This window comes from Vicugna pacos, chromosome 11 (assembly GCF_048564905.1).
Source record: "Vicugna pacos chromosome 11, VicPac4, whole genome shotgun sequence".
Taxonomy (NCBI): domain Eukaryota; kingdom Metazoa; phylum Chordata; class Mammalia; order Artiodactyla; family Camelidae; genus Vicugna; species Vicugna pacos.
The window spans coordinates 88,639,292-88,664,289 of NC_132997.1; the positions used below are offsets into that span (position 1 = coordinate 88,639,292).

The 24,998-nt window shown below is 40.2% G+C and overlaps 1 protein-coding gene and 1 long non-coding RNA gene across 4 annotated transcripts in view; one reads left to right on the top strand and one right to left on the bottom strand.

Moving 5' to 3' along the window:
• Window positions 1–24,998, top strand: part of ATRNL1 (attractin like 1) — a 626,998-nt gene that overhangs the window by 563,799 nt on the left and 38,201 nt on the right. The window lies entirely within an intron of this gene.
• On the bottom strand, window positions 7,007–15,112 carry LOC140699852 (uncharacterized). The gene is made up of 3 exons (XR_012078106.1): window positions 14,993–15,112; window positions 8,507–8,677; window positions 7,007–7,152 (listed from the first exon to the last, which is right to left on the bottom strand). It is a non-coding gene; the product is annotated as an uncharacterized lncRNA (long non-coding RNA).

A 24,998-nucleotide genomic window follows, 5' to 3' on the forward strand; every position in this document is an offset into this window, starting at 1 on the left:
CAGTGCTAGAAGAGCATCTGCAGGTTTGTAGGTGGAGGGCAGATGTCTTCAAGAGTCAGAAGGTGGATGTGAACTCCATGAGGCTGGTTAACAAGGTAAAGGGAATTGTTAGGAAAGAAACTAGGAACTTTGAAAGGAATCGAGGACAGGGTTGACTGGGAAAGATCCTGGCTATGATGATTAAAACTGAAAGTAAAAATGATAGTCACTTAGCTGCTTTAAATTATCTTTAAGAAATAGATGGTGGATAAATTATGAATAAATAATAATCACCATGAGTTTTTCTTTTAAAGAAATTATGGGGGGTTCTGGTCCAGTTGTGGTTCAAGCAGCTGCAAGGAAATTCAAATTATGGCTGCAAGGAAAGCATTTTCAACCTGCAATTGAGGTTGCACTCGCTCGTGGGCACCAGCAAATCAGAGCCAAGAAGGAGCTGTGGGGGATGGATGGGAAGTAGATGAAAGGACAGTAAAAGAAGCCTAGGGTCACAGTGGAGCAGTAAAAGCTGAATTCAGGAGCCAGGAAAATTTTCAGAAGCTAGAAATCAAAATCCAACAGATGGTAAAAGCCGACGCAGCAAAGTTGATGCCAAAAAGCATCTGGAAATGAGGCAAAGATTGCCTCAGACAGGAAGCATCTTATATGCTGGGCCGGGAACCAGAATTATTTCAAGAGGAAGTTGTCTTGCACCAGCCCTTGAGTAGAGTGCTTTACCTAGACTGGCACATGCTGCCAGCCCAGGGCGTAGATCTGTAGCTCAGACTGAAAAGCTCACTTTTTGAAGGACCCAGGGATCTGAGACAGGGGGGTCAACCTGAGCCTGGCCATGGGAAAGGGTGAACTTAGGAGAAAAGCGAGGGAATCCCAGGCTCTGGCTGGAGAAGAAGACCTGTGATGATTAGAAAGTGGAACTGAAAGGGCCTGGAAGGATGTAATTAAAAAAAAAAAAAAACACCTAGACCGGCTGTGTCCCCATCATTTGCCTAACTGGTATTGAGTTTTCATCCTGACTCTTCTGTCTGGTTAAGCCCTTTGTGCGCTTAAGTATTTACTGTACACATAGCGAATGAGGGTGGAAGGGCTGCTTTAGAAGAGGTGGGGGAAAGAGTGAATGACAATAACTTTTTTTTTTTTTCTCGTTGAGAAACCAAAGTGAACAAGCTTTGGATAGGTGCTTGTGAGGCCCCGTCCCACTCTGATCTATTCTAAGCCTCTGAATCACACGATTCCCCGAGAGTGAAAATCACTCAGGGTTCCGGGGACGGGGGGTGCCCGTGTGTTTGTGGAGCTGCACTGGTACCCGCGTCCTCAGAGCCTGGCCCGTCAGGGGCAGCAGGCTCCCTCTCCTAAGGGCTGCCTCAGTTCTGTGCTCCGGGCAATGACTGGCCGGTGTGAGCTGGGGCCTTCCCATCTCTGAGTTCTCCCTCCAGGGGCCAGGCTGCCCACGCTGCTTCCATCTCAATTACAGACGGGAGTCTTGTACTGCCTGGGCCACCACTAGCTCACGTGTTGCCTTTGAGCAAATGGCCCGGCACCCAGCGTGTGAGCTCGCAAGCCATTCAGAGCGCCCCGAGGGCTGCTTCCGATCCTGCCTGGAGGGAAATGTCCCTGCAGTCTGATGCACCGAGGCCTTAACGAACTCAATAGCTTCTGCCCACCGCTCCTTATCTCGCTGAATTCTCTCTTGCTGCCTAACCAAAATATGAAAATCAGTTTTGACTCGTCCCCCTACCTCCGCCTGCAGTCGAGCACTGGTGCCGATCCCACCTGTTTCTATAGTTCCAAAAGCCAGGAACCGCATCTCTGTTTTACTCTCAATAGCTTATCTTTCTCATCCATCATGTCTGTTTTATAAATGTGGAAACTGTTGCTTAGACAATTTAAGTATTTTGACCCCGAATGAGTCTGCCTGACTCCACATCCCGTGTGCCTTTTCGCTGCCTCGCACGGGACTGCCAGTTGCCCCAGGGCCTCTAAGTGGCTCCCCTACTTCACTCTCCCCTCCCCAGCCCATCTTCCACACAGGAGGCCAGGTCCTCAAACACAGTCAGCCTATTCTCTCAAAGATCCTTGAGGGCTGACCTTTCTAACAAGGAAAACTCCCCTCCCTCAGCACGGCAGCCCTCCTTTGTATTCTCAGCCCCATTTTCACGCTCAGGCCGCACCTCCAGCACCGGCAGACTGAGACCAGCACCACCAGGCTGCTGGGCACAAATAGAGCAAGTGAGCATGTGCACTGCGGTGCCCACGGGGCGCCCGGACGACTGAATGGGTGGGGAGTGTGGGGAGAAAACCAGTGGCCAGATTCACCCGCCCAGGGCTGCTGGGGCAGTTTTTACTGGACTGCCTAGATAAGTGGCCTTAAAAGCACCACTCTGGCTCTGACACCCACATTCTGCTTTCTAATCAGATTGAACTATTCATGGTTTCCCGAAGACCCCCTGTGTGTTCATACATCTGTTCCTTCACCAGGGATACTTCAGCCTCTGAAGGCATTTTGTCACCTGGAAAAATCCTGTCATTCCCTAGGGTTACACTGAGAGGCCTTCCAGACTCTTTCTAGGCAATGTTAAAACTGTTTTCCGTGGTTTTGTAACGGAGAAGGTAGAGAGAAAGTCCAGGGGGAGGGAGGGAGGGAGGGAGGGGTGTGAGCTGAAGTGTGAGAAGCAGCGTGGGGACCGGAACGACATCTCTTCCTTCCTGGCTCTCGGGTGTTTGCTCATCTTGCGGCTGTAGCTTAACCACTTTGTGTGTTGGCTGGTTTTCTAATTAGCCAGATGTCTGCAAATACTTCAGCCTTTGCCAGACAGCGAGCCTCTCACGCTCTCTGCCTCCCAAAGGGCTACTCGTTATTTCTGGAAGCCTCCAAAGGAATGAACCACAGTTACCAAGTGACTTCTGCTCTGTTTGGACCCTCTGGCTCCAGCTGTCCCTTGTCCATGTCCCCTGTCCATAAAGCCTTCAGATGCCTCCCACTCCCTTGGCCTCTCAGGGGAACAGATGCCAGTAGCCGTCCAAGCCTGCAGCCTCTTGATAATCCCAAGTTCCTACTTTCTAAGGCACCAGACCTTGGTTCAGTTCTGCGCAGGACGGTGGGTAGTGGGTGTGTACCATCTGGCTCCTGGGCACCTTCTTCATACCCATCCAAACCTTTACACACCCTGCCCAAGGGACTCACATCCAGTCCACAAGCCCCAGTAGGAAAATAGATGCCATTTCTTTCCATACTTCTCACGCCATCTCAGACCTATTTCTCAAGAAAACTCTGTGTTATGAAGGACTGAATTACAGCTGTTAGGAGTCAACAGGGAAATTGTATAAGCCCAACAGAAATAGGTATATACGTATATAAAAGAACTTGAACTGGAACGTTCATAGCAGCAACACTGAAATAGCTAAAAGCCGGAAGCAAGTCAAACAGCCATCAGCAGTAGAGTGGATACATGAAGGGCATGTCTACATACATGGAACTAGCAGAGAGCGTTGAAATACACTGTGGCTGCACGCAGCACTGCAGACGAGTCTCACGTAGGACTGAGCAAAAGAAGCCAGCCGCAAAAGGGTTTGTACTGTGTGATTTCATTTATCTCAGGCTCTTTTTTTAAATGACAGTTAATCAGTGGCGATAGGAGTCGGTTTAGCGGTTACCTTTGGCGAGCAGAGAGCAAGAGCATCTTCTGGGGTTTTGGTACAGAGAGAACTATGACTTTGGGGAAGGAATGTTCTGACTAAGTCTGGGCTTTGTGTCGGGGTGAGGATCTCTGACCCCTTCAGGAAGGGTCTGGATCTGAATGTAGATGCAGTCTTTTTGTGCTCGTTACTTTCAGCCTCTGGCGGGGCATCTGAGGTCGACATGGAAAATGACATTTTTCAGTAGCTGATGCTCACGCTGCTCATAGGCAGAAACCTGGTGGTTGAGTCTGTGAATAGAATTCCAGGGGAGACAGTCTGCATTTAGCTATGGGCTCTGGTAGCAGACAGGACGAGAGCCGAGGGAAAAGGGACCCAGCAGTCATAAAAAGGCAAAAGGAAATAGCAGTTTCCGTCTGGACCTTACCTTCACGTGGCTGTGTCAGCCATCATCATTCCGAAATGGACTTGAAATTGTATTTTTATCTCATTTCTCTTTATATCTGGTCCAGTATTTCTCTTGGTAATCCATGCTTATGAAGCACTTATAAACAGAATTCTGGCCTATTTTCAAGCATGGGAGCTGTGACACACCAATTAACTGTAGAAAGGTTTGCAGTTAGAATGGTTTTATTTCACCGTGCAGAACGGTTTCCCAGCACGGCCAGCTACGGCAGATTCCAGCACCAGAACTGTATCACTCCCTTACGGATCCTTTGGCTGTCAGGAGGTTCTCAGCAAACAAAAACAGCAACAAGAAGCATGAAGCTGCTTCTTCCTAATTATGTCTTTCTCTAAATATCTAATTATCACTGAGAACAAATTGCTTGTTACAGAGATAATATTATGGGGAGTCGTTAATCTGTTGGGCTTCTGCTTTTGAATTCCTGACTCGGTGCTGCAGCTGCTGGAGCAAAAAATTTCGCCACCTGGACACTTCATTACGGTTTCATATTTCAGTGCAAAAACTGCTGAAGAGAGCTTCTGTTTGATGGACTTGGCTTCTTCAGGCATTTTGTACTTAGACAGGCATCACATGTACAGCTTTTCCAAATTTCCCAGGTAGCTGGGAATATTGAATAATTGAACACTTAGAGGGACAGAATTACAGGGAAGCAACGGGAATATAGTAATACCAATAAGGTGGCAGCGGAATGAACTTCTCTAATTATTCTTTCTTTTCATCAGTGCACAACAATCTGCAGCTTTTTATGACATTCCTCAGTAACCGCATGGGATTTCCTTAATAAATGCTGATCCCAAAAGTACACATTCCCAAAGATTACCTGATAATTGCACCTACTGTAATATGCTTAAAGCTAATTAACATTCAATCTTCACTTTAGAGAATAGAAATTACCAAGTACTTATCCCATAATTACATCTTTGTGCACTTGCTATTGTAATCCTTGGCATTAACTATATAATTAAATGATGAACAGTGGCTGTGTAAGTAGAGAGTGTTTATGTAAAATCTGTGCCTTATCCCCCCCAAAAATAAACAGTTTCAAAGAATCATGTCTCATTGCAAATTCCATTGTTCTCAGGGAGATTGTATAGCATGTCAAGAATTAATAATAATACTGTTAGCTCCTTGGAGGTGGGAAGATGAACATTCTGCCTCACTGTCAGGAAGATGTCACTGTGCTGCATCTTACCACGAGGGGTGAGTTGCACCAAGCGTTTCTCACTTTTTTTCTGGGTGTACGTCAAACCATAAGAACTTGGACGTTGTCTTACTAAATATGACTTGTCTCTAAGCTACTAAGTCCAATAGTTTTGTGTCAGATGCTTTGTGTAAGAATTCTTTTAAAAAATTAACATTTTCATCTGATTATAATGCTAATATGTATTCATTATAGAAAGTTTGTAAAATATTGAAACCACACAGAAGAAAACGGAAACCACTTACAATACCATGTCAGTGTTAACCTTTTGCTATGTATGCTTTCAATCTCTTTTCTAAATAAATCTCTTTCTCTCTTTCTCTCTCTGTATATGTGTGTATATGTATATATGTATATAACTATATATATATACTTATATGAAACATTGCAACCTGCTTTTTTAAAGCAGTGTATTATGAACATTCTGGTGAAGCCATATTTCTCATCATATTTTCCATGATCCCATCATATTCTGTGCTATTGTCCCTAAATTACTTAACCATTTTAATGGGCGTTTAAGTTATTTCCAGTTTTTCACCATTAGTCACTATTATTTTGCCTTTCACTGTGTCAGGTTTCTCTAAGAGAACTTTTAAATATTATGTTTCTGGGAAAGCGAATTCTAGATCCTCCATTCTAAATAATTACCTTGTGACAATTTCAGTGCCTGAGTTTGCATCTGTATTCAGAGTGTGCAGAGCCATCGTGTGTCATGTTCATTGTCATGGACTGAGGAGAAAGGGCAGAGGTCGGCTTAAGCAGATGCTTGTGTACTTGGTACCACCCAATGAAACCAAAAGACTTCCTAGTGTGCAGGACAAATGGAAGTTAAAATAAAGAAAAGTGGTGGCAGGACTGAGTCATCACACAGTGGTAGCATGGATACATGAAACTCAAAAAAACCCCAAGAAGTTGATACCATATTCACATAGCAACAGTAATCAAGCTTCAGATAAATACCGTCAGTCACTGTAAATTATGCTGTTGATTTGAATTATATTTGTTTGTAAATATTGTATTTAATTTGTAGATTTGTTTTAAATTTCTTTGGGTTGTATAAGAACTGTAATCATAAAGAGTTACCATGTAATTTCATATTTTCACACATTTAAGTAACAGTAAAAGTGATTTAGGTTAACATTGCGGGATCTGTAAGAAGTTTTCCTTTAAAGTGGGTTTTCTCAATTTGGCGTCTCAATTTCTCAATTTGGGTTGCACTGTTCTCATAGCTACATCTTTATGCGTGTTCTTGGAATAAATTATTTCCTCAGGGAAACTTTCTAGACATAAAATTACTGTCAAATGTTGTAAACATTCTAAGGCTTTTGATGTTTTTGTCAAATTTGAGTACAGATTCTTCAAGTTACTTTTTCTCCCTTTCGTTTCGTCTTCACTTTTAATATTTCCCACAGTAGCCCATTCACTTCAGTTTGCAAATATTTATTGAGTGCTTACCGTGAGCAGGCACCGTGCTTGTCACTGAGTCTTCCAAGACAGAAGGACTCGGTCTCTACGAGCCCACGCCCTCACAGGGTGGTAATGGCATGAGACAGCAGTTCTCAAAGGTTTGTTTTCACTTTTAAAAATGAGTGAGGAACCCAGACAGCTTTTGGGGGTGGGGTGAGTTCTGTCTATTGATATTTACTGCATCAGAAAACAGATGCATTTTTTTAAATGCCATGATTTTTATTTTCACTTTAAAGCTTGTATTTTATGCTTGGCCACGCATCCTGTTACTTGTTTTCCTTGGCACGACAGGTTTACTTTGTTCATTTTTGAGAAAATGTCTGCCATATGCCCGAGTCTGAATAACCACAATCTGTCAGTCATTCATTTAAGAAAGAAATGGTGTGTCCTGTTAAAAAAAAAATGCAATTAGTTCAGCTGACAATTCAAACAGTCACATAAAGTGCTTTCCTTGAGACAACCAGCACCCTTCGGTGCGCAGCAGACATGCTCTCTGCGTACTTCCCTGTTCATCACACGGAATATTAAAAAGACATGCGCAACAGTCAAGATTTAATGGATTAAAACATTGTTATGTGAAACTGGTGTTGTTTTCTGAGTATGTAGGAGATGAAGAACACCTGCCTGCTACTATATCCTGTGCCACTACCTTGATTCAGGCGAAAGCTCCAGCCGTTTCACCCAACGTATCACTTGCACCATCAGCACAAAGATTTACACGGTGAAAAAGGCGAATAATGTCTTAGCATTATTTTGGTAAATGGTATCTTTGTATTTTGGAAATGATTTTGACCTCCTGACCCTCCTAAAAGGGCCTCAAGGACCCCCCAAGGGTCTGCAGACCATACTTTGAGAACCACTGCTAGGGAGCATGTTTGTTAGGTGATGGATGGATGCTCCGCGGGCTGCGGCAGCAGAAGAGAATGAGCATCTCAGTCCACACGAAGTCAGAGGAGGGTTCACAGCTGAGTAATGATTAAGATTAGGGAGTTTGCCTAAGGATATACCATTAAAAACAAAAAACCCAGAACCCCACGTTTGCCTCCCACTAGTACTTCATCTCTCTTATCTTCCTCACATCAAGCTTCTTTGAAGAATTTTCTGTGTGCAGTGCCTCCAGCTCCTTGTTTTCGCTCCAGCCTACGTTCTGCCCCACCTCTCCATACATCAAAACACTCTTGCTCCCTCCTTAAAATACTCCCCTGCTCTGACTTCACTTGTTCCGTGTTCTCCTGGTCTTCCTCCTATCTTTTTATCCATCCCTTTTCTGCTTTCTTTGCAGGCTTATATGCCTCTACCCAGCCATTGAAAGTTAGTGTTACTGAAGGCTCAACTCTAGACTGTCATCTCTTCTCACTCCTGACTCTCTCTGAGCGCCTCCACCCACACCCAAGGCTTCCATTACAGTTTCTCATAAATGTTAGCTCCAACCCGACTTGTCCTCCAAACCCTTGCTACTTAACATGTGGTCTGTGGACCAGCAGCATCGACCTCCCCTGTGAACATGTTGAAAATGCAGAATCATCCACCAACCTATTGAATCAGAATCTGCATGTTAACAAGATCCCCAGGCGGGTGGAGAGCATGTCCGAGTTTGAGATGCACTGTTCCAGGAGCAGGCCCAGAGGCAGAAGTGCTTCCCTGCATTTTCTCTCGGCCCCCCTGGCACCTGCCCCCGCCCCCCGCCTGCCTCTCCAGACGTGTTCCGTGCCGTGTCGTGTAGGGCGTCTGTCCACGCACACCTTGCTCTCTCACCAACACCGCAGTTTATCCGGTAAATTCCTGCTCTTCCTCGGACCTTCGCTCAGTCGTGTCTTCCTCAGGGAACCTTCTCTGGCCTCCGTAATTACATCCATTCCTCTTGTTCCGTGGTCTCATATTATACCATGCACTCTGCCGCGTATTTGTCACAGCTGCAACACAAAATTAGTGACTCTTTGGTTGCTGTCTAACTCCCCGGCGAGGCTGCAGTCTCAGTCAGGACAGGGACCAGCCTAGTTTCCCACGGCTGTAACCTAGCTCAGGGCCTGGCAGAGGACAGGCAAAGCCCGACAGGTCCCTCCTGCTCTGCCTTTGTTGGCGACTATTTCTCCCACATTCCCCCCCTTCTCCCCCATCGTCAGAGAGCAGATAATGCCTGTCTTTCAAGACCGACCTCCTGCGTGTGGTCTTCCCAGCTGAAGGCCTCTTCAGAACCTCTTATATGGTACTTCTTACTTTCTACAATGATCACTTTGTAATTTTTCCTCTCTGGGTTTTCACTGGTGTAAGTAACCCCTCGTTGCTAAAAAGATTAAACAATTGAACAAAAGTCTCATTTTCCTCGGACCCAGTCCAATGGGCCGAGGGAAGCCGTCCTTCATCCAGTGACCCGGTGATTATGTTCCATTCATTGTGTCCTGTCATTTTCCCGGCACGTGGCTTCCAAGGGTGTCACAGGGCGTGGAGAGCCCTCGCGGCCTTTTACATGCCCTAGCCCAGAAGTGGCGTGTCCCTGCTACTAAACTAGTAATCTGACCCCTCCTAAATGGATGGGACAATGAGGTATAATCTTCCCTTATGCCTAGGAAGGCGCATAGAGCCAGACAGGAGTGAGAACCAGTCGTCTCCACCAAGCCAGAATCTCCCGAAAGACGACAAGTTCAAAGTCTGAGTCCCCGTTACAAGGACACTGAAGTGTTCGACCTTTCACGTGTTTGGCAATTAACAAATTACGGGTTCAATAAATGACTGAAAGATTTCAGAAGATAAAAACAGAGGGAGACAAAACCAGAGAGGAACAGAAAGACAGCTACAGGACAGACTTAGCAGACAACAGTTCTTTCATGACCCATTGCTGTTTGTTTCCTCTACTGACACACGTTTGGGCGATGCTCACTACCCTGGTCACAGCCTGAGCCCCACGCCCCACCAAAAAGGCAGGTTTGGTTATAAGGTTGTGGCTTCCTGTGATGATACAATGAAAAATTTCAGAATCCATGTTTACCTCGGAGATACTGCAGGCTCAGTCCAGACCACACAATAAAGGGAATATCTCAATGCAGTGAGTCACATGAATTTTTTGGTTTACCCAGTGCCTGTGAAAGTTATGTTTACACTATACTGTAGTCTATTGAATGTGTAATAGCATTATGTCTAAAAACACAATGTGCATACTTTAATTAAAGTGGGGAGGGTACAGCTCAGTGGTAGCGTGTAGTGCTTAGCATGCACGAGGTCCTGGGTTCCATCCCCAGTACCTCCGTTCAAATAAATAAAGTAAATGAATAAACCTAGTGACCCCCCCAAAAAGTTTTTAAAATGACATCATGTGAAAGAAATAAATGAGTACTGTTTTTAAAAAAAATTTTATTGCTAAGAAAAGCCAACCATCATCTGATAGCTCAGGGTTTCCACAAACTTTTAACTTAGTAAAAAAACACATTATCTTCAAAGTGCAATAAAGTGACGTGCAATAAAACGAGGTGTGCCTGTGACGTTTATGTGCTGGACAGTGTGCGGGGTGTTGAGCACGTACTGCCATTCAGTAACCCAGCAATTCTGCAATATAGTCATTCTTATCTCAGAGCTGTGTGTCTTGTTCTAGACCAGACAACTCACCATTAGCTGCCTCAGGATGTGGGCTCAGATCTGTCTGACTCTAAAACTCATGCATTTAACCACGATGCCACACTGCAGCGTTTATTAAACGTCTGAATAATTGATTAACTTTGAGCATGAGCATATATGGGTAGTGTAGTTAATCTAACCATTGTCATCCCCATGACCTAACTTGGTTAATAGACTCCGAGGGATCACTTGTCGAACTTTGCCAAGACTGTAGGCAAATTCCGAAGAATGTAAGTATGTGTATTTAGTTGAATTATGGATTCTAAAGCCATGGTGATGTTCCCACAACTGGTCAATGTTTCAGATAATGTGTTTCTGGCATATAGTGAGGGGAGGGAGGTTTCCAGCTGCCACAATGGCCACAAAGTGCCCCGTCCTTTGTTTCTTTGATATAGAAACTTATCTAAGTTTGCATAAGTCAGACAAGCTTTGGCTTCATGTTCAGCTTTATGGACAGTCAAAACACTAAATCGTGAAAGCGTTCATCACGGGAAGGCCAGAGGAGCCCTTGCAAGCCCTTCCATCCTCGTCTCTGCCCCTGCATCCCTGTGGATGGTGGCCGTGAAGGCACCGGGGAAGAGCGGTAGCCCGTGTGGTGTTAAGAATGTGAAATCTATTAAGCACAGACTGAGAAGTTGAAGGGTTCCATTTTTCACCATCTCGAGTACAGTTAATTTTTAAAGCTATTTTTATTGAACACAAAGACATTTGATTGAGCACTTGGTAGGATGAATCTCTCTCTACCACTCTCATCCATCACCTATTTTCGTCGTATCTTTGTTAAAATTTGCAGCAATGGTGCTGTATAAAGGGCCTTTATGTGGCTCACCGGGCCTATAAAAGAAGATTTTTCTTCTTAGATCATCTTTTGAAAATGGTCATTTCTCGTTATTTCACATTATTTTTTTTCCCAAGTGCTCCAGGTTTACCTGTTACAGGAAAAGATTACTTAGAGAAATATACACTTTCCTTTAATAACTTGTGTTATGATACGTTTGATGGCTCATGAAGGACACTGTCAGGTTTGAGGAAGGAGCCAATAAACTCTGGGCACTAAGAAATAGAGCGCCATAATGATGCCTACTCATATGCAGAAATATTTACAAGTTTAAGGGTACCTTTTAGTATGATACCTTTGGTTTATGGGTTTGCTCAATGGCCGGTTTGCCTCGGTACCAAATTAGTGTTGAGGGAGTTTTCTGATGAGAAGAGCATTCAGTTTGGACGTTAGAGTTAAGGTCATCAAGTTGGAGGTGGTCAGGCTGGTTTATCTCAAGCTTTAACTGCTGATGCAGACTGGGGACTCATGAAATGTCAAAAAAAAAAAACTCTTGATTGACTTTAAAGGGGCAAGTCAAGGTATGTGGCCTTTAAGGGCATTTCTAGCCTACGGTATTAAAGGGAATTCTTTCTTGGATAAAAATTTGCCCCCCAAATCATATATTCATCTTACTTTAAACATATCCCTTTAATGGTAAATTAAGGATTGCAATATATGAAATAACATCCATTATTATACTAAAAACATGGGTAGCCAAGGAAGAAAATTAAGAGTGGGGACATTTATGGAAGGAGAAGTTTGGGTCAGGAAGCAGAAAATGTCAGGTATCGGGCCTTGGAAGTCCAGGGAGAGTGGGAAGGTCAGTTTCCATCCCTGAACTGCCTAAGCCTGTGAGTGTCATCCAGGAGCAGACTTGGGAGTGGGCCTGCTGGCTTTGTCTTTCTCTTTTGAAATGTAGAGTTTGGGAAATAAATGAGGGAATACTTGATTATTTTCATGCAAAAACTCCATGTGGACAATATATACAATTAAATTATTCATAGAATTATGCCAGGTTTGGAGCAAATGACTTAGTTTCAAGGTGAATTATCACAGATTTCCTATCGGTTATTTCTGTAGTTTTCTTTCATTTTGGCAGTTAGATTATCTGGCTGAGATTCATTTATCTTAGTCTGGTAAGTTAGTGAAAGTTTGTTTTTCTTTAATAAACCTTAAAGTTTTTTGTTGTGTTGATCAGATAATTTTACATATGCTAAATATTCTACACTTTAAATAGGACATTATTAGTTTAGCTCATCAGTTCATCCCATCAGTGGTGCAAATGCTCGCCCATTTACTTGTTGAATGAGTAAGGGGGAAAACCTCCATCCTTATATGGATGAGAGCAAAATTTTGTGAATTAAGACTCATGAATGTGACTAGCATTAAGGGTCTGCTGAGTCTGCTGAAATCCTAGCAGAGAGATTTGGTTTTGTTTTGATCACATGAGTCTTTTTTTTCTTCCTCTCGGAAGGATTTTTCTGAAATTTCAAGACATTAAAGAAAAATCTGATGGCTTTTGTTTTATAAACCTGCCAGACAGAACAAACACAACCAGTTACTATTCCCTGTTGAAGAATATGGTAAAGTTTGGTGTAAGAGACTAGTTACCAAATAAGGGGGAATTTACAGTCTCCAAAAGTGTAATGTAAAAAGTCTCCAGTTTCTCCTTACAATTCATGCATCTGATAATGTATTGTTTATCTTATTTAGCCCAGTAATTTTAATATACAGTAATACAGCAAATCTTAAACACTTACATGTGACACGGAGTCATTCAAAGTGATACCACTTTCCTTACTGCCTATTAATAAGAATAGTGGATCCTAGGCTAGCAGTTTCATGCTGTTAATATGTATCTATCTTGTCGGACTATGAAGTCTGTGAGAAAGCAGGCCTACCAAGTATATTATTTGTATCATGCTGTATGTTTATTTGGGGAGGAAGCAGATGAAGATTATACAAGACCAGAAACCCCCTCAAGCCACTCATGTTAATAGGTCCTAGCGTTGCAAATTGCACAATGGATTTGAATTCTGACCAAAGTCTTTCATGATCAGAGAATATCTAGAAAGAGGAAATTCAGACAACTGGGAAAAGAAGAGAGACTTGAGTTGTTTCACAAGCCTGTTCATGCTCCTGTGTTTGTAATTGTAACTCTAATTATATTAGTACTTTAATATAATTAAGTGATATAATTAAATATTCTGTAATATTTGTTGGCTCAAAATGTTTCAATTAAAATTAATGCTTTAGAAACACTTAAGAAACACTTTAGAAAACTTAAAGATAGGTTGCTTTTAAAAATTGCTGTTGAGTTATATGTGGATGTGTGTGTCATGGAAACCCGGGGAGGAAAGGGCTTGAGAAGGAGAGTAAGTAATGTAAGACCTGAAACCATAAAACTTTTAGAAGAAAATATAGGAAGTAAACTCCTTGACCTCAGTCTTGGCAATAATTTTTTTGATTTGACACCAAAAGCACAAGTAACAAAAGCAAAAATAAACAGATGAAACTACATCAAACTAATAAGCTTCTACACAGCAAAGGCAACCTTCAACAAAATAAAAAGGCAGCCGATCGAATGGGAGAAAGTACTTGCAAATCATATATCTGATAAAGGGTTAATGCCCCAAATATACAAAGAACTCATACTACTCAATAGCAAAAGCAAACAATGTGATTTAAAAAAGAGCAGAGGAATTGAATAGACATTTTTCCAAAGAAGACGCCAAAGGTACATGAAAAGATGCTCAGTGTCACTAATCATCAAAGAAATGCAAATCAAACTGCAGTAAGATATCGCCTCACACCTGTTAGAATGGCTGTTATCAAAAAGACAAGAAATAATGAATGTTGGCAAGGATGTGGGAAAAAGAAAACCCTTGTGCGTTTTTAGAGGAAAAGTAAACCGGTGCAACCACTATGGAAAACAATATGGAAGTTCCTCAAAAAATTACAAATAAAGCTACCGTATGATTCAGCAGTCCTATTTCTGGGTATTTATCTGAAGAAAACAAAAACAATAATTTGAAAAGATGTATGCACTCCAGTGTTTGTTGCAGCATTATTTACAATAGCCAGTATAGAAAACAACCTAAATGTCCATCAGTGATAAATGGATACAAAAGATAGGTTTTTATACACAGACACACACACACACACACACACACATACACACAATGGACTACTACTGGGCCATAAAAAAGAATGAAATCTTGCCATTTGTGACAACCAGGAAGGACCTTCAGGGCATTATGCTAAGTAAAATAAGTCAGACAAAGACAAATACTGTATGATCTCGCTTATACGTGGAATCTAAAAATAAACAAACTGAGCTCATTGTTACAGAAAACAGATTGGTGGTTTCCAGAGGCAGGGCTGGTGGGGTGCAGGGTTGGGGGGTGCAGGGTTGGAGGGTGGTGGGTGGACAAAATGAGTGAAGGGAGTCAGAAGGTATAAACTTGCAGTCATAAAATAAGTAAGTCATTGGGATGTAATGTACAGCATAGTAACTATAGTTAGTAACATTGTCCTGCATATTTGAAAGTTGCTAAGAGAGTAAAGCTTAAAAGTTCTCATTACAAGAAAAAAATTCTGTGTATGGTGACCAATGTTAACTAGACTTATTGTGATCATTTCTCAGTATCTACAAATATTGTATCATTATGTTGTACACCTGAAACTGATACAATGCTGTATGTTAATTATATTTTAATTTTTTTTAAAAAGATTGTTAGGTGGATAAAATTAAACATAGATTATATAGCAAATTATTTTTTTTTTCTTTATCTCTCACCTTTCTTCTAAGAAGGGTGAGTCCCGTCCAACTGGAAGACTTTGTATTCTGCTGAGCGTGCTGATGGATTAGCAGAAACACTTTGGGAGCAGGAGTGAGGAGAGCTGAGTGGCCCTGCACTTAGAGCACAGAGCTCTGGCTGCTCCCAGAGGAGATTTATGAGACAGGGGCTGGGCATCAGGGATCGCTGGGGAGTGGAAGGCCAGCAAATGGGACAGCCAGCTGGCATGGTGAAATGTGACTCTTTCTTAGGAACCTTCTCCAAAAATAATATTGTAACATCTGCTGAACCCACACATGCTCAGTTTGGATATATTTTTAAACTTTTTTATTGAAATGTAGTTGATTTACAATGTTAGTTTCAGGTGTGCAGCAAAGTGATTCAGTTATACATATACACACACATTTTTTTTTCTTTTCAGATCCTTTTCCATTATATGTTATTGTAAGAAACTGAATATAGTTTCATGTGCTATGCAGTAGGTCTTGTTGTTTATCTGTTTTACGTATAGTAATGTGTTTCTGTTAATCCCTACCCCCTAATTTATCCCTCCCTGCTCTTTCACTTTTGGTAACCATAGTTTGCTTTGTATGTAGTATGGATATTTTTATGGTGTGAACCAAATAAGGACCTTTGTTACGTACCTAGGTCGACATGACAGAGGAGAGTTTCCCAAGGAAGCCAAAATTCAGGGAAATTTAAAAGTTGACTACAACCTCATTTTCAAGAATGAACAAAAATCTTTGGAAGTGTTTTATGCTGCCATAAGATGAGGAAAGAGGCAAGAGGAATATAGGGGAATTTCAGGAAGACAAGAAAGCCCTGAGCTAACTGCTGTGCTACATGTAAAGCCTGGCGCCAAACATAATTGATATTGAATCGGTGATGCTAATGAGCGTAACTTTTGATTGAAGATGCACTAGAGGGGATTGTTGATGGCCCACTGTCCACCAAGTGGTTGGAGGAATGGGACTGAGATGATGGTTATATTTCTCTGCTTTATAGGCCATGAAATTAATGACTGGAACAGAACTTTGGCATCGTGTTGCTTTTCCTTAATTTTGCTGTTCTTTAGGAAGTCACATTGGGGTTTGTTCAGGAACTTGCTGGCCTTGTCACTGTGTCTCCAGCAAGCAATATTTTAGACTCACCTCCACAAAAATCTAAGAGCTTTGAAATTGGCTATAGGCAGGTGCAGTATATGTAAGGCAGTAACACCTAAGGGAAGTTTATTCCTTCTCTATACTTGCAAAGACGTTTACCAGGCCTCTGCAAAATAGTGGAGTTATAAATGTTCTGGCAATCTCCAAAAAATTCCAAGGAAATTTTGAAGTAGCTACCAAGATCTTAACTATCATGGCATTGTTCTAACAGTCAAGAATACGCACTTATAAAATAAAGATTTATCAATTTGTTTAAGTTAGCAGCAAAATCATGTAGCGTCTGTGATACTCCTGGACAGGGAGAGTGGCAATATCATTTCTTCTAAAATCCATCACAAATATCTACCTCCTTCTGTTTACAGAAAGGCAACCATAATGACTTTAGCTTCTGGCAGACTGAAATAACATGGGGGCCTATGTAGAAACACTTGGAGTCTACAAAATGAGCTTTTAGTTTATCCCCTGGTAGTTAATTACTATACCTCTAGGTCAATTAAATGGCTCCTAATCGCTCAGTTGTAACTGTGGTTTCACTCACAAGCTGTGTGTGGTAATTCTAGTTTACTTGTTTTCTTAAGTAAAATTCAAATTGCCATGTGCATGAGATCCAGAATAATGATCAAAAGTGAAGTATGCCAAAGTGGGCTGTGTAATTAAAGCAATTTCATCAAAAGCTTTTTATTTTAAATTGCTGTTATACTGTTAATGTTCTCTTGGTTCCTCCAAAGATCACTTCTTAAAAAAAATAAAAGAAAAGAAGTATTTTTTACCTTCATAACTTTAGTACAAATGTTCAGAGGTTTGCATGGTCTGAAATGAAACAAGAGGTACAAAGTCCAAGGTGATTGTGTGTATTGAAGGAACAAATCCACACTGGTCCACTGGGGACATAGCTGAATCTCCCTGAGGTATTTATGTAATTCTGTATTCTCTTGTGCAATACATTCCCAGATGCCAAAAGGTTCTGGGAAAAACAGGATGTTTGTGGTACATGGTCTGGGTGCATCCTGCTGTTCTAATATGAATGCGTTACTTCCAGCTCTGGGACGCTCTGGGAAGATCACTTCCTCTCCATCCTTGCCCATGACTCTTGCATCTGAGCAGGGTAAAACATCTTCTGCCTTGCTCTGCCATCCCCACACCCCCTGCTTTGTGCATTTAGCAAACACTAATGACTCTACTACATACAAAACACTGCTAGATATTAGGCAGGTAAATGGTGAATAAGAATCAGACCCTGTGCTCAGATGTTAACGTTCTGTGAAGGAAACAGACATTTAGACAATTAGGTGTTCCCTCTCCTTTTTGCCCATAGCATTTTGTTCTTTGAGCATCTTCCAAAGTGATGTGCAGAAGAAGATTCATAGAAGCCTTCACACAGGAGCTGATTCTTGAACTGGGTGTAGAAAGATGTGAGGAATTTGTCAGGTGGATCAAATAGGGAGCAGAGACATTACTAGGCAGAGGAAAGAGCATGAGTGAAGGCAGAACGGATGGCTTTATGTTCACAAACTTGATCAACCAAGCCTAAATGTCCATCAACAGATGACTGGATAAAGAAGGTGTGGTATATTTATACAATGGAATACTATTCAGCCATAAAAATGACAACATAACACCATTTGCAGCAACATGGATGTCCCTGGAGAATGTCATTCTAAGTGAAGTAAGCCAGAAAGAGAAAGAAAAATACCATATGAGATCGCTTATATGTGGAATCCAAAACAAAAAAAGAAAGAAAGAACATAAATACAAAACAGAAACAGACTCATAGACATAGAATACACACTTGTGGTTGCCAAGTGGGTGGGGGGTGGGAAGGGACAGACTGGTATTTGAAAAGTTGTAGATAATGACAAGCATATGCAGAATATATAAATAAGATTATACTATAGCACAGCGAAATATATACAAAATCTTGTGGTAGCTCACAGTGAAAAAAATGTGACAATGAATATATATAACTGAAAAATTGTGCTCTACACTGGAATTTGACACAACATTGTAAAATGACTATAACTCAATAAAAAATGTTAAAAAAAAAAAACACCAGGTGGATGAGAATGCCATAAACCAAGAAAGGGACCATAAAAGGAGAAAATGGGATGCATGTAGGGAATCCAGTTAGTTTTATATTATTGTCACCCTTACTGTCATCAGCCTCCTCCTCCTCAAAACTTATTTCTCTGATCCAGTCCCCTAATACATTCAGCAGATAGATTAAAAAAAAAAAAAAAGCCATGTCACCCATTCTGTATGGATCCAGTGGTACATTGTCTTTCTAATGTGTAGCATATACTCTTGGGTTATTTTTCTGCCTGTACTGAACTATTAAATTATAGAGAAACTCATGACCCACAAGTCGGAAAGCTTAAATTGACCAATAATCACAAAATAACTTTAGAAAGCTATTTTAAACATACGCTCTAAAAAGTTGCTAGATCTACATGGTTTTATCGGCAAATTGTCTTAAACCTTCAAGAAAAAAGTAATTCAAATGCTAATTAAACTATTTCAGAGCATAAAGAAATGTCAATTTTTTGTGAGGCAAGTATAACCATAATGTAAAACCTGACAAAGACAGCACAGTAAAAGGATATCTTGACAAAATGGTTACACAGTTTTTTTCAAACAATAAAGGTGTAAAAATATCTAGTAAAAGCCTGGAAAGATAATAATGAAAAAGAATAATTATTTGAGATATTAAAACATAAAGCTATAGAAATTAAAACACTGTGAGGCTTAGACTAAATCACACATCAGTAAAATAAAGAGTACAGAAATATGCATGAATGTATATGGTAATTCAGTGCAATAATAAATAAAGAATATCAAATAAGGAGAGGAAGGATGATTTTACAATAATAGTATGGAGACAGTTGCCTTGTACTATTAAAAAAAAGATGAATTCATATATTACTCCTTACTTTAAAGTAAGTTCCAGACGGATAAAATAACATACTATAAAAAGGCACACATAAATATATTAAATCGGAACATGAGTAAACATTTTTATAACTTTTAATTGAGAAGACCCACAAAAAAAAGACTAATGGCTGAGACTACAGTACTGACACGTAAATTCCATGACCAAAGCCACAGAGAAAGATTTAAACCCAGCTGACAAACTATTTACCACATTCAGAGCAGAGTCAATATTCCCAGCATAAAGTGTCCTGATCAATTAATTTTTAAAAATAAACGTACCAATAGGAAACGAGGCAGAGAAAGTGACCAGGAATTGACATACCAAAGAAAGAAATAGGTATGGCCTGTAAGAACATGAAAATGTATTAAACTTTGCTAAGAATTAAAGAAATGCAAGTTGTGACTATAATAAATGATCTTTTATGACCTATTAAGTAAGCAGAGAAGAAACAGCTTCATAATATCCAGTGTTAGCAGCAGTGTTTCAAGAAAAGGGCTTGTTCATGCATTGTTGGAGGGATAATTTGGCAATACTTATCACAATGTGGAATGCACTTTATCAGTCTCTTTTTGGAATTAAAGGTATTTGAACGAGTATTCAAGGATAGACTCAAGGCAATTGATTTCAGCATTTTGTATAATAATGAAAAATTAGAAATTCCCTAAATGTGAATCTGAAGGAGATACTGTCTTTCTAGGCAGACAGAAAAAGCTTAAATGCCAAGATGAATGATGATGACAGTTAAATGAGGGAAGTGGGTCAGGTGTGAGACAAAAGGGAGCGATGGGGACTATAGAGAACTCGAGGGCAGTTAATTTCTTGAGGGGATGGCCACTCTCAGCTCCAACTACCTGTTGCCATGAGATAATACTGAGCCAAGGCTGCCACATTTTCCATTTTTTCTAGAAGAGAAGCTGGAAATTTGATTCTGAAACTTAATGATAAAAGAAAACACCACGTGGGTTTTATTTATATATAATATGAATTTTATGTATGTGTGTGTATATATATATATATGCCGAATTTGACTTACAAAACACCAGTTTTCACTATCTGATTTATGCAATGAGACACTATGTAACTATCATTGTGGTGGGTTGGTATGCTGTCCCCACGTTTGCTTTTCCTTCTCTGAAATAGGACTATATATCCCTCCCTCTGTGTGCCTGGCAGTGTCTCTTATGGAAGTGGTATGGCCCTAGCAATGTCAGACTCCACCAAACAAATGTGAGTGGAGGTGACACACAACCTGTCCAAGAAGTTTTAAGAGTCATTACGTGCCTTTACCTTACCTTTCCCTCTGCCCACAACATGTGAAGCAGAGCCGTAGCAGATGACCCCCAACACCAGGCATGCCGTGTACACAATAAACAAATATTGGTAGTTATAAGGCATTGAACTGTTGGGGTTGTTATTGCAGAAAAGCTGACTACTAAAAACAACTATTGAAATATGACAACTTTCATTGACATGGAAAGATCTCTAACACTGTGTTGTTGAGTTAAAAAAAAAGCAAGCAGCAAAACAGAATGTATAAGATGAAACTCTATATAAAAATTTGTGCATTAATATACCTCCATATAGGTACATGTATTAAAGAAAAGTCTGGAAGATGTGCAAAAATTGTAATGATGATTGTCTTGAGATGTGGAACTTAGGACAGTCTTTACTTCTGTTTTTGTATTTCTCTGTATTTTTTATTTTCCATAGCAAACCATCTTTGTAGAAAGAAAATAATCAATAGTTTTAGATGATTGATGGTTGAAAGAAGCTGGAGAGTCACATAGAACATTATAAAATAATCCCATTAAGAGAAGTTTTCCCCCTCAAAAAAGTAAATAACTGTCTTCTCCTAAAACTTGATTATATAGCCAGAACTTCTAGCCTGGGCCATCCTGAAGAAAATCAAAGTGCAGAGATTTTCTTGTCAGGATTTAAAGAGTTATTATAAAGCTCTAGTAATTAAGACAACGTGGTGTTGGCACAATATGGGCACATGAACCGATAAAAAAGCATCGAGCATCTAACATATTCAGAAACTTGACTGATGACAAGCTTGGCACTGTAGACAAATGGGAAAGGAATGCACTTTCCAACAAACAGTGTTGGAAAATTGGTTATCTGTATTTTAAAAAAATGAAATTGAGCCCCTACTTCATATCATGACTCAAAATTAATGCCACGTGGCTTTAAATTTTTAACATGAAAGGTAACATAAAACATTTAGAATACTGTCTACAAAAGGTCTTAATGACTTTGGAAGAAGGGAAAGGTTTCTTTAATACGAAGCTCAAACCATGAAAAAAATTAATTCAACTATGTTATATAACTTCTATTCATCAAGACTTCATTAAAAAATAAAAAGATAAATTACAACACTGGAGCTATTAAAAATCTTTACCTGGCAAATAATAATGTTAAGTAATTTTTGAGTGCTTATTATGTGCTGGATACTGCACTCAGCGCTTTACCTATATCAGTGAACTTCATCTTCACAGCTACCCTGTGAGACAAGTAGAATTGTCATCCCCATTTTACAGCTAGCACTGAGGCACAGAGAGCCTAGGAAACTTGCTCAAGTCCGCACAGTGGCCGACAGATTTTGTATTTGAACCCAGGTAGACTGGTTCCAAAGTTTGTTCTTTTAACCACTTTGTTGCTGGAGAATAGGTTCTTGTCTTGTGAAGGAAAAAATTCAAGTAGATTTATTCAGGGAGATACACAGTCCCATAGACAGAGTGCAGACAGACCATCTCAGAAGGCAAGAGAGGCCCTGGGAGATATACATTCTATAGACAGAACATGATCTGTCACTCAGATGGGAGAGTGGCCACGAGGTGCGGGGGTGGTTAGTTTTTATGGGTAATTTTATGGTAATTTCATATGCTAATTAATGACTGGGAGAATTATTACAACTATGCTGGGGAAGGGATGAGGATTTCCAGGAATTGGGCCTCTGCCGACATTTTGGCCTTTTATGTTCAGGAACTGTCATGGCCTGTGTGTATGCCATGGGGCTCAGGGTCTACTGGAAGTCAAAATTTCCACCATCTTGGTTATAACCAGTTTACCTGTCCTCAGTTGCTGTGTCATTCCTTCAGTGGTTGTGCCCTGCCCCCTTCCCTCCTGTCTCAACTTGAACACTGCCTCAGCTACACTAAACAAAGCATAATAACCCAAAATATATAAAGAACACCTACAAATCAATAACAAAAAGACTAACCACACAATGAAACAGGAAAAAGTATTTAACAGTCACATCACAGAAGAGGAAATATTGGTCAATAAACATATGTACAACGCTCAATTTCACAAGCAATCAATGAATGCAAATTAGAGCTATAATTGCACATCCACCTGATTGGCTAGGATTAGGAAGTTTGCCATCATACAGTAATGGCACGGATGTGGACTCCTAGACACTGCTGAAGGTCTGTAAATTGATCAATGTCCTAAAGTCATCCTCATAAGAGTTAATTAACTGATATTTTGGTCCTAGCATCTAAAGATTCTGTGGGGAAAAAAAATCCTCTTTTTAAGCCACATTTTTCTTTATCTAACGTAGGCACATGAAATAGTCCCATTAAAAATAAAAGCAAATGTTTTAATTTATAAAATATGCTTAGGAAGTTGATTAAATGGCTTGTAAAATATAAAATTAGTCTTTAAAAATTGATAGAAAAATGGAGCCTCATTCAAGTCTATTTTAATTAAGTAAATGGTACATATTTGAATGAAAAAAATGTTTAACTTCCTATTAAGAGCCTATTTAAGAACGATTTTTATACTGGTTTGGAGGGGTTGACAAACCAAAATGATAACTGTTAACTGATTTCAGGGTTTTAGGCTGTGTTTTTTTTCATCATTTAATCTGGTGCCCTTTGCCTCATTTCTCACTGTTCCTTGTATGATATTTATCTTAAAATATTGAATCAGTAAGAGAAGTGTCAGAAGATTACAGCTCAGTTCATCTCAAACCACTGCGTATCTTTACAATGGCCTGCAAAACAGTCTTAGTGATGTCATTATAAAAAGGCCAGAGAGGAAAAGAATTTAAGAAAAAAAAAGCCTTCCTGTTCTAGAAAGGTTCCTAACATCAGTGCTAAAAATCATCATGCTTTGACTAAGCTGTAGTGATTGAAAAATAAAATAAAATAAAACCACCCCTCGATCCCTCAGTCCAGTCCTGCAGAATTAAGTCCCGGAGGAGGGACCTGTCCAGCTGGTTTGAGATATTGATCCTTGAAACATCCCAATGCTATCAGCAGCTTCTGGGGCCCAGAGTATGATAATAGGGTAAATTATGTTTTCTTTTCCACATCTGCACGCTGAGATTGTTTTGGAGATCTTTCAACTTTACTCATTATAATCAAGTTGTACCAGCCTTTGTTTTAATAAGATTCTAATCTCGAGGTCTATCCTTCGCATCAATGACTTTACACTGTTAATTGCTTTCTTGTCCTCCATTAAATTGCGGTTGCAATTGCTTCATCTTAATAGGCGATTTGTGCTTTGTATTCTGCCCCATGCTCTGCAGACACACTTAGTAACATCATCTTCCTAAAGAACGAAATTACCTATTATCCCTTTAATTTTGATGTACTTTTTTTATGTATTTGGTTTCTAGCTAGTGTCCAACCAGGAAGCTACGTATTATCTTCTTTAAAAAAAAATGTTTTTTTAAAAGCAGCACAGTACGGATGGCCAGAATTTATCTCTAGATAGAACTCACATAGTGCATTCATTTATTGTTTTATAGGACCAATTAAAAAGACAAAGGGGTCTATTCTCCTCTTGATACACAAGAGTGACTTCCATTAACATTAATGGAAGGGAAACACTTGCATGGAGCTGAGTGGAGTCATCATGTTAGAAAGTGGAAAAAAAAAATAGTCTCCATGTTTTTCTCTAGAGAAGCCACACAAAAAGCAAACAGCTCAATTCACGAATGTGCTTTTCCCCCTACACTTTCTGCATGTTTGTATATTAAGGAAAATCAGGGAATAATTTTGAAGCAGTTCCTCCCTCCACAGATCAGTCGGCTGTGAATTTGCTATTTTAACTCAAATGACACAACGTACAGAAGGAATTTAGTAATGAAAAGCATTTGGGGGATTTGACAGGTTTTTGCGGAAGCAGAGTCCTGTGAGACCTGCTTTTTGGAGACAGAGGTGAAAGTAGAAATTGGTTACCTGAGGAACTCTGTGCATAGAAACTGCATTTTCAAGGGAAACAGGCTGCCCATGTCAAGCTTATCTTTTGACACATCTTGCCTGAAATCTATCAAAATCTGGAAATGCTTCTGACTTTCCGGAGTAGCCTCTGAGTCTGCGATCCTCTTGGCCCTCTTGTGTACCTTATGAAAGTTTTAAATTTTAGACTAATATAATCTGACACAAATTGGGAAAGTTTCTCTTTTATCATTTCATTTTTTTGGTTAATTGCCTGGGAGTTAAATTATTTAAAGCATGACTAGGTCCCCGTGCTATCATATTTTTCTTAAAAAATATTGACACATTCATTTTTGCATCGGGTGAACGTTGAGTTCAAATTAGATTTTAACCTTCGCAAATGTACTTCAAAGACATAAACAGTCCTCTGAATAACAGCCCTCTCCTTGGTATCTCTCCATCTGTCCTCCATTTCCTTAGCCTGGACTTCCATTTACTACAAAAACCAGATTCACCAGTATCATTTTCTGCCTCCAGTCCCTCCTTTCCCATGACTGCTTAGCACGATCTCTGGAATGTTGTAACTATTCCTACTGACCTGGAAAACGCTTCAGAGAGGTTTCCTGCTTTAATTGCTTCCTTTCTTAGCTGTGACATAGTCCCTGCTTCAGAGCATTATTTGCAGCTTTCTTTGGAGCCAAAAGAGACTTAACTGCTGTAGCTAGAGTTCCTTTTTTAGCTT